Source organism: Salvelinus alpinus, chromosome 5 (genome assembly GCF_045679555.1).
Source record: "Salvelinus alpinus chromosome 5, SLU_Salpinus.1, whole genome shotgun sequence".
Classification (NCBI taxonomy): Eukaryota; Metazoa; Chordata; class Actinopteri; order Salmoniformes; family Salmonidae; genus Salvelinus; species Salvelinus alpinus.
In genome coordinates, this window is record NC_092090.1 from 34,950,228 (window position 1) to 34,964,640 (window position 14,413).

General features: G+C 38.1%; 1 long non-coding RNA gene across 2 annotated transcripts; it reads left to right on the top strand.

Annotated features, from left to right (window-relative positions):
• Window positions 1–7,965: 7,965 nt before the first annotated feature.
• On the top strand, window positions 7,966–11,233 carry LOC139575991 (uncharacterized). Of its 2 annotated transcripts, XR_011675040.1 has the most exons (6): window positions 7,966–8,101; window positions 8,217–8,252; window positions 9,093–9,395; window positions 9,943–10,260; window positions 10,387–10,496; window positions 10,876–11,233. It is a non-coding gene; the product is annotated as an uncharacterized lncRNA (long non-coding RNA). The 2 variants fall into 2 exon arrangements; XR_011675041.1 differs by lacking the exons at window positions 9,093–9,395; window positions 9,943–10,260.
• The last annotated feature ends 3,180 nt before the right edge of the window (window positions 11,234–14,413 follow it).

Sequence of the window (14,413 nt, forward strand, 5' to 3'; positions counted from 1 at the left end):
GTTCACATGTATATTTCCTCCAGAACACCACAACAGGAGGAGAACGATGTGCCAATGACAGGGGAGGGTGACGGTATGTTTTTTAAGCTTTCCGATAAAACTATTGTTCTATTAATGAACATTTATTTCACATTCTGGGATATTTCTTTGTCTTAGACGGAACTTCAAACACGGAGGAAGAATCCAGGTAGGAAAATCATGTATATTTGACATTTTACTTTATTATATCAAAATTATTTTTTTTTATATAATTGTCACAGACTACATTCTGTACTTCTACTGTAATGAAGCAATTGAAAAACACAAAGGTGGGCTACTTCTACATAAAGGTGTATATGAATAATATGAATGCTTTAATTAAGCAATAACGCAGAGGAGTGCCTGGACACAGCCCTTAGCCGTGGTATATTGGCTATATATTACAAACCCCACAGGTGCCTTATTGCTATTATAAACTGGTTACCAACGTAATTACAGCAGAAAGAATCAATGTTTTGTCATACACGTGGTATACATTCTGATGCACCATAGCTGTCAGCCAATTAGCATTCAGGGCTTGAACCACCCGATTTATTATGGAGCCAATTTCTAATGCACAGTATCTTGTTTCTTTCTCAGTGATGAATTTGCTTATGAAAGTGTTGCAGGTAAGACAAAAAAAAGTGGGATAATGTTTAGCTGTAAGTGTGTTTTAAAATACTGACCAGGCTGAATGGTCATTAAATTAGTTTGTTAAAAGTTTAGTTTTTTCCATTTGATGTGAGGTTGGACTTAAGCACGTATAGCTTGTTAGCATGTAGGGCCCACCGATTGGTGCCACCTCGTTATTTAGTTTGGGCTCCCGAGTGGCACAGCAGTCTACGGCACTGCATCTCAGTGCTAGAGGCGTCACTACAGACCCTGGTTTGATTCCAGGCTGTATCACAACTGGCTGTGATTGGGAGTCCCATAGGGCGGCGCACAATTGGCCCAGCGTCGTCTGGGTCAGGGTTTGGCCGGGGTAGGCCGCCATTGTAAATAAGAATTTGTTCTTAACTGACTTGCCTATTTAAATAAAGGTTCAATAAAAAATGTTTTTTTTTTAAAGTATGTGTTATACCTGTGCTGGTTGCCATCTCGTTCGTGGGAAGGTGTTTCACCTGGTGCTATTTAAGAGTGGCTGTCTCAGTGCTCTAGTTGTCTTGAGAGATGTGAAGGGTTAGCACCTTTAGTTGGCTCTCCCTAGTTAGTTCTAGACAAACCGTCCTTTATCCCTGTTTTTGTTTCACTCCACTTTTTGGTTTGCTCCCTGTTTGGTGTGGGTTTTTCTTTTATTTGCCTCTTCTTGGGCCCTTTAGTGGGCGCTCATGGTGGGTGTCTTTTAGATTCCCATTGTTGGTAGTCAACTTTCAGTGGACACACCCATGAGTGTCTTTCAGAACCCCTAAAACCCCACCTGTTTCGTTTACGTTGTTGGTCAGGGACATTTTAGATTTTCTTGCTAGGGAACGTAACAAGTTTCATTGCCTTGCTTGAAAACAGTCTACATTTCTTATTGTGATAATTTTCATCTTATCCACCAAACAGGTGGGGAGGTGTACCAGAATGTGTATGAGAACTGCTTAGTGTTATGCTGGTGAATGAGGACCCAAAAGCGACGTAATAGTAACAGAGTCTTTATTCCAGTAATAAACAAATAATGATTCTCCTGGAATTAACAATGGTCAATCCAAAACAGGAAACTGAAATCCTCTCGTCAATAGAGAGGAACGACTGGAGACGCGACCACAGACTGCAGGTCGCTTCAGGAAGGCACTGGCCGTAGCTGACATAGACACCTGCTCACACGCAGCATCTGAAGAAGGCAAAGAACACGACAGGGCGGAACAAGGACACAGGAACAGCAAACATCAAACAAGAATCCGACCAGGCAGAAGCGGAAAACAGAGGGAGAAATAGGGACTCTAATCAGAGGGCAAAATAGGGGACAGGTGTGAAAGAGTAAATGAGGTCGTTAGGAGAATGAGAAACAGCTGGGAGCAGGAACGGAACGATAGAGAGAGAGAGCGGGAGAGGGAGAGAGGCAGGAGGAGAGAGAGAGAGAGAAAGAGGGAAAGAACCTAATAAGACCAGCAGAGGGAAGCACAGGGACAAGACATGATCAAAGACAAAACATGACACTTAGATAATATGATGCATAAAAATGTACTTATTATGATGTTAATAATAATAATATGTTTTTTCATTCTTTCATTTGCAATACTGGGTAAATGAAAAACTTGTTTGGGAGATTTTTTATTTAAGGTTTTTAGCACCTTGAATAAAAAAAGATTTTAGTTGGTTTTTTAAATTATTTTTTTATGACTTAGATATTTAATCTTCTAATCAGCCAAACAGGCGATACAACGTTTGGATGAGAAATGCTAAGATAATAAAATTATGATAATAATGATGCTGTATATTTTAAAACATTTAAAAAAAAAGTTATTCTGACATTTCTGATACTGGGTAAATGGATATGACTAAACTAATATGCAACGCCTTGAGTGAATATTGTCTAAATTAATGGTTTTAACATCTTCTAATCTTCAAAACAGGTGATAAGATTAAGACATAAAACAACTTGGGCGAGAAATGCTAAGAAATGCATTGATTATATTGTGAAATTTAAAATGCTGGGTAAATGGTTATATAACAGATTTCAGACCCCTGGGTGAAAAACTTTTGCAAAAATTGTTTTAATTAAATATATTTAACTTCCATCTCATCTCCTAAACAGACGATGGCATATAGCAAGATATTCCGGTGAGCTGTGAGTTCCAAATGAGCTTTGACTAATGATAACTAATGATTATAATGACTCTTAGTTATAATTCAAAATTAAATGTATTTCTCTTTTATTTTTCCACACATTTTCATTTTATTGAGGTGAGTTCAACATTTTGAAATAGTAATAATATATACTGTACTCTCCACCGTAAAGTTAGGTGTACTTTTGTACATGGCAGGCAGAACGAGTCAGGTTAAGTCACGGTATCCATCTGACCATGAAAAATATCTTGACTCACTTTCTCTGTCAATGGTGTCATTTCTGACATAAGTAGCAGTTAGCACAGGAAACCACAGATTTTGTTGTTGGTACTTCACACAAAGAGAACCAAGATTATCTGGGTGTATTTCCTCTGGGCAGAGAATAGGCTTGTGTTTCCTTTGAATGTCCTCAGAGCTGTGGTGTATAATGTGGTGTACACTCTCCAATTTAGCATTGCTTCTGTAATAAACCTATTTAGTCATTGTCTTAATGTCATTGTCCTACCTTATCTTGGATCCTACAATATCCTGAAAACTGAGAAATGTCTAATAGAAGATAAAAAAATGAAAGCTTTTCTGCACACACAGCTGTCATCTAATGTGATGAAGGATTTGTTGGACCTGACACAATATGTTGGGGTCTTTTCATCCACAGATGCAGCAAATCAAGGCCCAGATGCAGAAGATATGTATGCCAAATCATGCAAAAAGACAGGACGTCATCAGTACATGTCTTAATCATCTGTAATTTAATTTTAAAGTACCACATTAAGTATTATTGCTGTATATACTGTTGCATTCTCCCTCATATTAAATCTTTAAAAAATCGCTAACTGAATGTGGTATACTTCTTTATTGGAACTGAAAACAAATGCAATCGTCTTAAAGGCACAGTTTCAGTTGGGACATCAGTTTAGAATATCACCCTTGGAAACAAGGAAGACTGGGCACAATTGGTCTAACCAATATGTAATGCTGTCACCCATACTACAGCCTCCACTAAAACATGCAAGGATACACTGTAGTTTAAAATAAGCCATACTTAAATATGTGAATCTTACAGACAGTTTTTTAAAATTTTATGCAGCTAGAAAGCCCGGTGATAAATACAGTAATCCCTCGTTTATCGCGGGGGTTACGTTCCGAAAATGACCCGCGATAAGTGAAATCCGCGAAATAGAAAACTTCTTTTTTTTTTACAATTAGCAACTATTACATGTATACAAATACAGTGACTCACGTGTAGGCCGTTTCACTGCTCTTCAGACTGGGCCGCTGCATCCTGACTGCGCTCTGCAGTGTTCTCTTCTTCTGAAGCCCGCGGTGCAGGTGTGTTTGTTCGGGAGAAGAGCATAGTGATAGGCAGCTGTTGTCGCTCTTTTTTCTTCTTTGCAAAAAGATCCTTGTACACCGACATGCCACCATCGATTACGTTGGAGAACTGTAATGAACGGCTCATCAAAGGGTCCCATTCCTCAGCTACTCGCTTAAGTTCAGTGGCCATTCGCACCATGGTTGCTAAGCGACCAAGCGTTAGTCCTTCCTTCCTTCCTGGCCAACTTAATGTAAATTTGCCAAGCTGTTTTATGTACGTACACATAACTGCACGAGACGACAAAATGATAGCACAATTCGTAGCATGTTTTGATACAAGAAGCGGGAGTGAGTTTTTAGCGAATCAGAATGCAGAGCACAATGCACCAAAAAAAAATAAAAAATGCATTATGAAAATCCGCGAAATAGCGAATCCGCGATAAGTGAACCGCGAAGTGGCGAGGGATCACTGTAATACATATATTAACATATAGAGTTGAAGTCGGAAGTTTACATACACTTAGGTTGGAGTCATTAACACATGTTTTTCAACCACTCCACAAATGTATTGTTAACAAACTATAGTTTTGGCAAGTCGGTTAGGACATCTACTTTGTGCATGACACAAGTAATTTTTTCAGCAATATTTTACAGACAGATTATTTCACCTATAATTCACTGTATCACAACTTCAGTGGGACAGAAGTTTACATACACTAAGTTGACTGTGCCTTTAAACAGCTTGGAAAATTCCAGAAAATAATGCCATGGCTTTAGAAGGTTCTGATAGGCTAATTTACATAATTTGAGTCAATTGGAGGTGTACCTGTGGATGTATTTTAATAAGGCCTACCTTCAAACTCAGTGCCTCTTTGCTTGACATCATGGGAAAATCAAAAGAAATCAGCCAAGACCTCAGAAAAAAATTGTAGACCTCCACAAGTCTGGTTCATCCTTAGGAGCAATTTCCAAACGCCTGAAGGTACCACGTTCATCTGTACAAACAATAGTACGCAAGTATAAACACCATGGTACCCCGCAGCCAAAAGTATCTATATCAACAGGAAAACGAGTCCTATATCGACATAACTTGAAAGGCAAGGAAGCAAGGAAGAAGCCACTGCTCCAAAACCACCATAAAAAAGCCAGATTACGGTTTGCAACTGCACATGGGGACAAAGATCGTACTTTTTGGAGAAATGTCCTCTGGTCTGATGAAACAAAAACAGAACGGTTTGGCCATAATGACCATCGTTATGTTTGGAGGAAAAATGGGGACGCTTGTAAGCCGAAGAACACCATCCCAACCGTGAAGCCCGGGGGTGGCAGCATCATGTTGTGGGGGTGCTTTGCTGCAGGAGGGACTGGTGCACTTCACAAAATAGACAGCATTACGAGGAAGGTAAATTATATGGATATATTGAAGCAACATCTCAAGACATCAGTCAGGAAGTTAAAGCTTGGTCGCAAATGGGTCTTCCAAATGGACAATGACCCCAAGCACACTTCCAAAGTTGTGGCAAAATGGCTTAAGGACAACAAAGTCAAGGTATTGGAGTGGCCATCACAAAGCCCTGACCTCAATCCTATAGAACATTTGTGGGCAGAACTGAAAAAGCGTGTGCGAGCAAGGAGGACTACAAACCTGACTCAGTTACACCAGCTCTGTCAGGAGGAATGGGCCAAAATTCACCCAATTTATTGTGGGATACTTGTGGAAGGCTACCCGGAACATTTAACCCAAATTAAACAATTTAAAGGCGTTGCTACCAAATACTAATTGAGTGTATGTAAACTTCTGACCCAATGGGAATGTGATGAAAGAAATAAAAGCTGAAATAAATTATTCTCTCTTCTATTATTCTGACATTTCATATTCTTAAAATAAAGTGGTGATCCTAACTGAACGAAGATAGGGAATTTTTACTAGGATTAAATGTCAGGAATTGTGAAAAACTGAGTTTAAATGTATTTGGCTAAGGTGTATGTAATCATCTGACTTCAACTGTATGTAATATTAACATATTGATTAGATATAACTTGTTAGATATTACTGCACTGTTGGAGCTAGAAACACAAGCATTTCGCTACACCCGCAATAACATCTGCTAAACATGTGTATGTGACCAATAAAATGTGATTTGATTTATATGTGCATATCCACTGATGTACCACATATACATAGTCCAACCACAACCTACGGACAATTATATCAGGAAATGACACTGGCACTACAAGGCTAATCATTAATTACATTGTATCAGACACATTTGAATGTTGCTGATGTGTACACCATAAACAATGAAGATGAGGTCAGAGGACTGATGTGTTTCTTCAAAAGGAGCTGCCTAGGACTAGGCCAAAGCTCTGTAATGAAACTTTGCATTAAGGTTAGAGGCTTCTAATTTGGTCTGATAGAGTTTCCCATAATTCCCATAGCTACATGGTTATAGATACAGTATGTTATGTGTGAAAACATCACAACAGGCTTCTGAAGATCACAGCATGAGTCCTATCGTATTCATAATATGTGAGTATTTTCACAATATTGATCAAGGTAAAGCATACCAATATTCAACCTGGTTGTACAAACTGTTATCTCTATTTGTTTCTAAATGCAGCTTTACTGGTTAACTTGGCAGAGACGGGTACACTTACATAATTTAATTCTAAAACTAAATTCTAAAACTCTATAATTTAATTCTAAAACTGTCATTTTATTGCATTATACGTAGCTAATGTCTGAGAAGATTCATTCTAAACATTGGAACTTCTGAGACTTACATTTTTATTCATAAATTGTATTTTTCACTCTTCAATGATGAAGCTAATATCTACCCAGCAAAGCTCTTTGGAGCTAGTACCCACATGAGAGAAGGAAGGACAGTCAATGTGAAGTGCAGCACTACAGGCACCAGAAAACCGTTAAGGAAAGTCTGTTTACCTTTGCAAGAATGGAAGTGGAATGAGAATAAGAGAGCTGGAGAAAGGTGAAGATAACACCATTTTCACCATTAAGGATGTTAAACGAGAGGACTCAGCCATATACAGCTGTGTGTACAGCACACCATATTAAAACTAAAACTCAGTCAAGTGAATGCAACAAGTGTCAATCTAGCCATCATTCAGGTCTACAAGGAGGGAGAAGGTAGGACCTACTTTGTGTTGTATATGGATGGATAATCAATTGTTAATACTGACTATATGGCAACTTCTGCGTAAATACGTTACTGGAGATGTCTACCTGTTCTGTATTTCAGAAGAGGTTCATCAAGAGGTCCATGAAGAGGCTGCACATGATGTGAGACTGGTCAATGTAATCCGACTGATAAATTCAGTTGTTGTGGTTACACTTCTTTTGACTGTATTATATGTTAGTTACTACTGTCCAAACATATAATGATCTGTTTCCTGGATGACATACAGTACAATAGTGATGCACTGACAGAATAACAATACTATTTTCTTGATAATTCTTACATGTAATCTACAGTATGCCTAAATCTCCCTGTGCTCCTCACTCATGACACAATTATAATTTAACTTAAAATAATGTTCATTGAACCAACCAGACTAGGTTGTTGTCGATATCAATCAGGCCTTTGATTTTGTGAGTGGAGTGGTGGGTAAAATGTTCAATAAACTGTACATAATGTAATTTATTTTATTAAATGAATGTATGGTTGCAGGCAAGTAATAAATATTGTATATTTAATTATAAACCTTCCTGTTGTCTGTGTTTTGAGTCATGCAGACCAGAAAGTCACACAATTAAAGATACTTTTGGCCTAATCCTGTGGGGAAAGTGTATCTAGTTTCACTCCAAATGAGGAAATTACATCATTCAGTAGACTACACTCTGCCCGTATTTGGTAAAGATGTATGTCTCGATAGAAAACTGGTCTTTAGGTCCATACCACAAATACACAAGGTAGAGAGAGTTACCTAATGTTTCAACAAAACTTTAACACCATGATCATGTTCATCTTTATCCTGTGTGAGTATATTTCAAACAATTAATCTATTTTATCATATCATATTTTGTAACAATATTAACTTTCAATTTGTTTCACATTTTGCAATTTATTGCCTAATGTATTTTCTCATCAAAGGTTCCTTCTCAAAAGAGGCCATAGCCCAAACAAAAGGTATGTCAACGTTCTTTCATTAACGTAGTTATCGTTAACAAAAAAAGTTCTAGTATGTTTTTGAATTTTTTAAAGATTGAATTCTAATTCAATGCTGCTACACATAGGATTTTATGTTGTTGAATTTTTGTATTTTAATTTTCGAAAATGTTCATAATATATCTGGCGCTGATAGTGTAATGATAGTGTTTCACAGTATTACTTACCCGCCAGTGTTACCGTGATTGGCTGTGATATTCGCCTATTGATTTTGTTCTGCCGTCTGTTGTCAAACTGGGAAAGCTGTTCTGACTTTGTGGCTGTGTTATCTAGCGGCAATTGCGCATTTCCTGGTTGCTAAAACTCTACACTGTTCGCTCAATTTCAGTTTGTGACAAAACAAGCACTGCATAGTGTACGTAATCATTGCACCATCTATTTCACTGTGAAATATACTTTTAATAACAAAAAATATCATTTTTACAGCTGTTTGAAGCTTGTGGACCAAAACAAAAGTTTGTTTCGGTCTTGGTCCACCAGCTTCAAACAGCAGTTTTGGTCTACACAGCCACAAAATCAGAACAGCTTTCCCAGTTTGACAACACATGCCGCTCTGGCGTGAGAAATCAATAGGCAAATATCACAGCCAATCACAACACTGACGTGTAAGTAATACTGTGGAACAGTATCATTCCACTATTGGCTGCAGATATATGAAATTACAATGCCAATATTTTTGTATTTATAACCTATGTGTAGCACCTTTAAATAACCAATAGGAATTACATTTTCAATATAATATGGTACACAAAAATACTGTACATGCATGTTTCACTACTTTTCCTTTTTTTCAAATATTAGTTAAGGACATTTTTCCAGCAAAGATCTATGGGACAGAAACAAGAATAATGGAGGACAGTGACCTAGTAGTAAAATGCAGTACATTTGGGCGCAAGGATGAATCAGAAGTGGTACATGTGTACTTGTGTTTGGATGGGGTTGCAGTGTATGTGGACAAATGTGAAACATATGATACACTTTTCACCATGAAAAGTGTAACTAGCCAACAGAGTGGCAATTACAGCTGTGTGTTCTCTAAAACCCAATATCCACTCTCTGAAGCGCAAGGAAAAGGAGATAATTCACTTTCCATCCAGGTGATGGGTAAGGATCGTTTTACTCTCTGGATATGTTATTGTTGTTAGAAATATTGAACATATGGATACAATACATGAAGTGGCGATTTCCTATGACATGCCACTAGCACAGGAGAGAGCTGTCCAGAACAAGTCCACCAAAAAAATAAGCTTTCCAAACATTACTCTTTTTGGGTGAAGTTCCCATTTATTGCGCATATAAAATATAAATAGCTCCAAAACTCATATTACTATAGAAAAGGTGCAGAGGCATGCATTCTTTAAGCTATATCTGTGATATGGTAACAACTGTATGTTCTCTCCTCTCACCTGTGTTAACCCTTCCTGGTCACCTGTGCTACCTATATGCACATGTGACCAGTGACCCATGACCCCAACATATAGTGCCCTCTAGTGTACAAAACAAGTAAAAATAACCCTTGACAGGACATACACACAACATATAAACAGGCCAAAACGGCTCCCACAAAATACTTTCAAATATTTTTGATACGCATATTTCAATGTGACTGCAAACACACCTTTCCTATTCCTCTCTATTCCACCTCATGCAGACCGGATTCTCCCTGCAGACATATCACTTTCAGGCTCAAGCACTGTAAGAGAGGGAGAGGATGTGGATTTCCAATGTACTATTATTAGAACCACCCAGAGAATAGAAATGACCAGTCACTCTTACCTCTGCAAGAACGGCTCTGCTGTTCAGATGGAGGAGTTTGATGTGAATCTAATGGAGGCAACTTTTACAATTAAAAGTGTTATTAACAATGACACAGGCAACTACAGTTGTGTGCTTGATCTGCAATCAAAACCCCTGGATAATACAGACAGGAAATTATATGGAAATAATTCAGCCTTTCTTCAGGTTAATGGTGAGAATGTATAGCTTAAAACTTTTGTAAAAACTTTTTATTTATAATCACTATATGAAAAGAAGAGGTTAAGAGACCAAAAGAATTGACAAAAATTTGAATTCATCCATCCACTCTGTATTTCAGAGGCTGCACATGATGTGAGACTTGTCAATGTAGTCCGATTGATAAGTTCAACTGTTGTGGTCGTACTTCTACTGACTGTAGTGGCTGTTAGTTACTACTGTCCAAACATGGTGAGTTCAATGTCTTGAAATATGGGACACAGGGAACTTTGGTATAGTTTGGGGATTTTTATGAAAGTCATGTAGTAAGTTTTAAGTTTCTCTGTTGGGGGTGTTATTTCTGATCATGAGAGGTGTAAGAGGCTGTTTGTATAGAAAACCTGTCCAGATGTAGACCTATTCAGTCACATTTCTATTTTTAGCCATGAGCTCTGTCTCACAGTATTTCACACACAATGCTGTTTACAGAGAAGCACTGAAGTTAAAATGTATAATGATGAACACAGGAATATAAATAAGACTTGGGGTCTCTCCACACATAGCTTTCATCTACATGTCAAGTCACAATGAAGGATGTGGACCTGACGTTTTCTGTGGTCTTTGTTCTCAGACGCAGCAACTGAAGGGCATAAAGCAGAAGCCGTGTACCAGACCACACACATAGACAGGATGTTGTCAGTACATTTAATAACGGCAAGCTGCAATCTATTTTCAAGCCATACATTACATGTGGACTGTTGATCTTGCATTGTGCAAACATACAATATCTGTCTTGTCTACTCACTCCATGCATGCTGTAGTTTAATGTAGTGGACATTACTGTTTGTCAACTCCACATTTTCATTATGTTGATTACTGACACACTCAGTATTCCATTTCATGTTTTACTCATGCACTAGTTGAGCTACTGAGCTAGTGAACAACAATGTATGGATCCCTGCAATGGTTTCAGTAAAGTTCAAATGATATCAGATGCCCCGACTTCCATTCTTATAATCATAAGACATACAACATAAAGAGAGACGTTACACATGCTCTCTTGCAAACTCAAGTTGATATGATTGCCTATTTTTGTGGACTTCATTTTATGAAGTAGTGGAACTTGAATGAGAGTTTTGAAAGGGAAGACATTTATGTAGCACCACTAGTCACTACATATGACTCCCATAGCCTCTAGTCTCTAATTGTAATGATACAGTTATCAAGGTGACAGAGTACTATAAAGTCAAAGAAGATGATAAAGTAGTAACACATAGTAATTGATTGAACAAATACATGTTTGGTTTGTATTGTAATCAGAACATCATATCATAGAAATTGTGCAAGTCACTGCTTCCTAAAAGCTGCTGCATTAGCAAACATTTACCTCAGATACATTTAGTTGTTCAATTCATCACAATATATTCATGCACACAGGCTAGGCTCTCTCTTTAAAGATGAATATCCATTGTAATATATTATTTTCATGATCTCTTTTCTACTGATATGTGTGTGTAAACAATCACATAGGTTATAAAAATCAGTTGTGCTGCGTCCAGCCATCTCACTCAATGTATTAGAGAGCATCATGTAGCCTCGTACGCCAACTGCACCGCCCTCAACCACAAGGCTCTCTAGAGGGTGATGCGCATCCCCGGGGGCAAACTATCTGCCCTCCATGACACCTACAGCTCCCGATGTCACAGGAAGGCCAAAAAGATCATCAAGGACAACAACCACCCGAGCCACTGCCTGTTCACCCCGCTACCATCCAGAAGGCGAGGTGCATCAAAGCTGGGACTGAGAGACTGAAAAGCAGCTTCTATCTCAAGGCCATCATACTGCTAAACAGCAATCACTAACTCAGAGAGGCTGCTGCCTACATTGAGACCCAAATCACTGGCAACTTTAATAAATGGATCACTAGTCACTTTAAACAATGCCACTTTAATAATGTTAACATATCTTACACTACCCATCTCACATGTATATATTGTACCTTATACCATCTATTGCACCTTGCCTATGCCGCTCGGCTAATCGCTCATCCACATATTTATACGTACACATTCTTATTCACAACTTTAGATTTGTGTGTATTATGTAGTTGTTGGGGAATTGTTAGATTACTTGTAAGATACTACTACACTGTCGGAACTAGAAGCACAATAATTTCACTACACTCGCATTAACATCTTCTAACCATGTGTATATGACCAATAAAATTTGATTTGATTTGATTACCTGGTATTCATCAGAAAGGTCTGTGGTAATTTTGGGAGAGAACTCAAAGGTAATACCTAAGTACCGGTGCTTGTTATAGTGAATCACACATGAGTAACAACCAGGTAATTATTATGTAACTACTAGATGAAATTACCTAAGACATTTGACGATGTGTGTCTTTAATATAAGCAGGGTGACGTGGGTCATTGGAAGCTCTGTGATGCAACCTCTCATCATGATCAAAGACGCTTCTAATAGGCCCCTATTGTTTCCTGGATATTCACACTTAAAAACTGTACATGATGATACCTACCTACCCCCTCAGTCTTTTATAGTGTCAGATAGGCCTAGAGAATCACAACAGGCTACAAGTCACATCATGGGTTCCATCTTTCTTATGATATGTGAGTATCTTTACAAATACAGATTAGAGTAAGCATATGGTCTCAAAATTATCCATACATACAGTACATACTCAGTATGAAGTCAATCTATTACTAATAGTTGTATGTTTTATGGATTTCTATTGAAACTGCCTGTTTTGTAAATCTCCCATTATTTCTACACAGTCACAGTAACAGCAGGTGTACTGGCCATCTCAGAGGAAATAGGTAAGAGGACATTTTTTAAATCCTAAAATGCAGAGTTCAATTCATTTGCGTTCCTCTACAGTTTAAGCCGTTTTATTCCAAACATGTTTATTACAAAGACGTTTAATTGTCCTTAATGCTCTCTTTCACTCTCAAATGATGTAGCTGTCTACCCCGCCGTGCTTTTTGGATCAAAGTCTCAAGTTAGAAAGGGAGATACTGTAGATTTGAAGTGTAATATCTCTGGCATCAAAAAATCCTGGGACAAGGTTCATGTGTACATTTGCAAGAATGGAGTTGGGATGAAAATGAAGGTTCTGGAGAAACCATGAAGGATGTTACAAGAGAAGACTCAGGCAACTACAGCTGTGTGTACTCCAGAGATAAATTCATACCCAGTCAGGTGAATTCAACAGGGAATAATCTAGTCTTTCAGGTTTATGGAGATGGAGATGTGGAAGGTAAGATTCTGACAATGTTTGTGTAGATTGTATAATGTATGTTTGTATTGATTAAGTGCGTAGATTGCTATATTATCATATTTGTCCATTTGTTTCAGTGCAGTTGCTTTTGCCAATATATTGCTTTGTATAAAAGGGCTATATGTACCCTGATACCATTGTCTTACGTTAGATAGAGTGTCAATTCTGCCTGCACTGATCTGTCTTGTGTCTCACAAATGGTAATGGGATAGATCAAAAGTACTGTAGTTCAGCTACAATGTGCTGTCTAACATTCAAAAATATTATCTAGTTGACATCGTCTGCTGAACCCCATTTCTGCCTCGTAACAGTCTGAATTAAACTAAGAAAAAACAATCAGTCCATAATTTTGCCGTTTTTTTAGGTGAGGAAGTCTGGTGAGGAAGTCTTAGTCACCCCATTTTACAAAGCACTTTCTCAAGTTTGACAATAAAGCTAGAATAAGTAGGCCAGCAGCATACCACCATGCATCCCACTGCTGGCTTGCTCCTGAAGCTAAGCAGGGTTGGTTCTGATCAGTCCCTGGATGGGAGACCAGATACTGCTAAAAGAAATATCCTAATTCTCCAGGGCAGTGATTGGAGACATTGCCCTGTGTAGGATGCTGTCTTTTGGATGGGATGTTAAAGGGGTGTGCTGACTCACTGTGGTCACTAAAGATCCCATGGCACTTATTGTAAGAGTAGGGGTGTTAACTCTGGTGTCCTGGCTAAATTCCCAATCTGGCCTTCCTACAATTATAGCCACCTAATCATCCTCAGCTTACAATTGGCTCATTCTTCTCCCCTGTAACTATTCCTCAGATTTTTGCTGTAAATGAGAATGTGTTCTCAGTCAACTTAACTGGTAAAATAAGAGTAAAAAAGTGTCC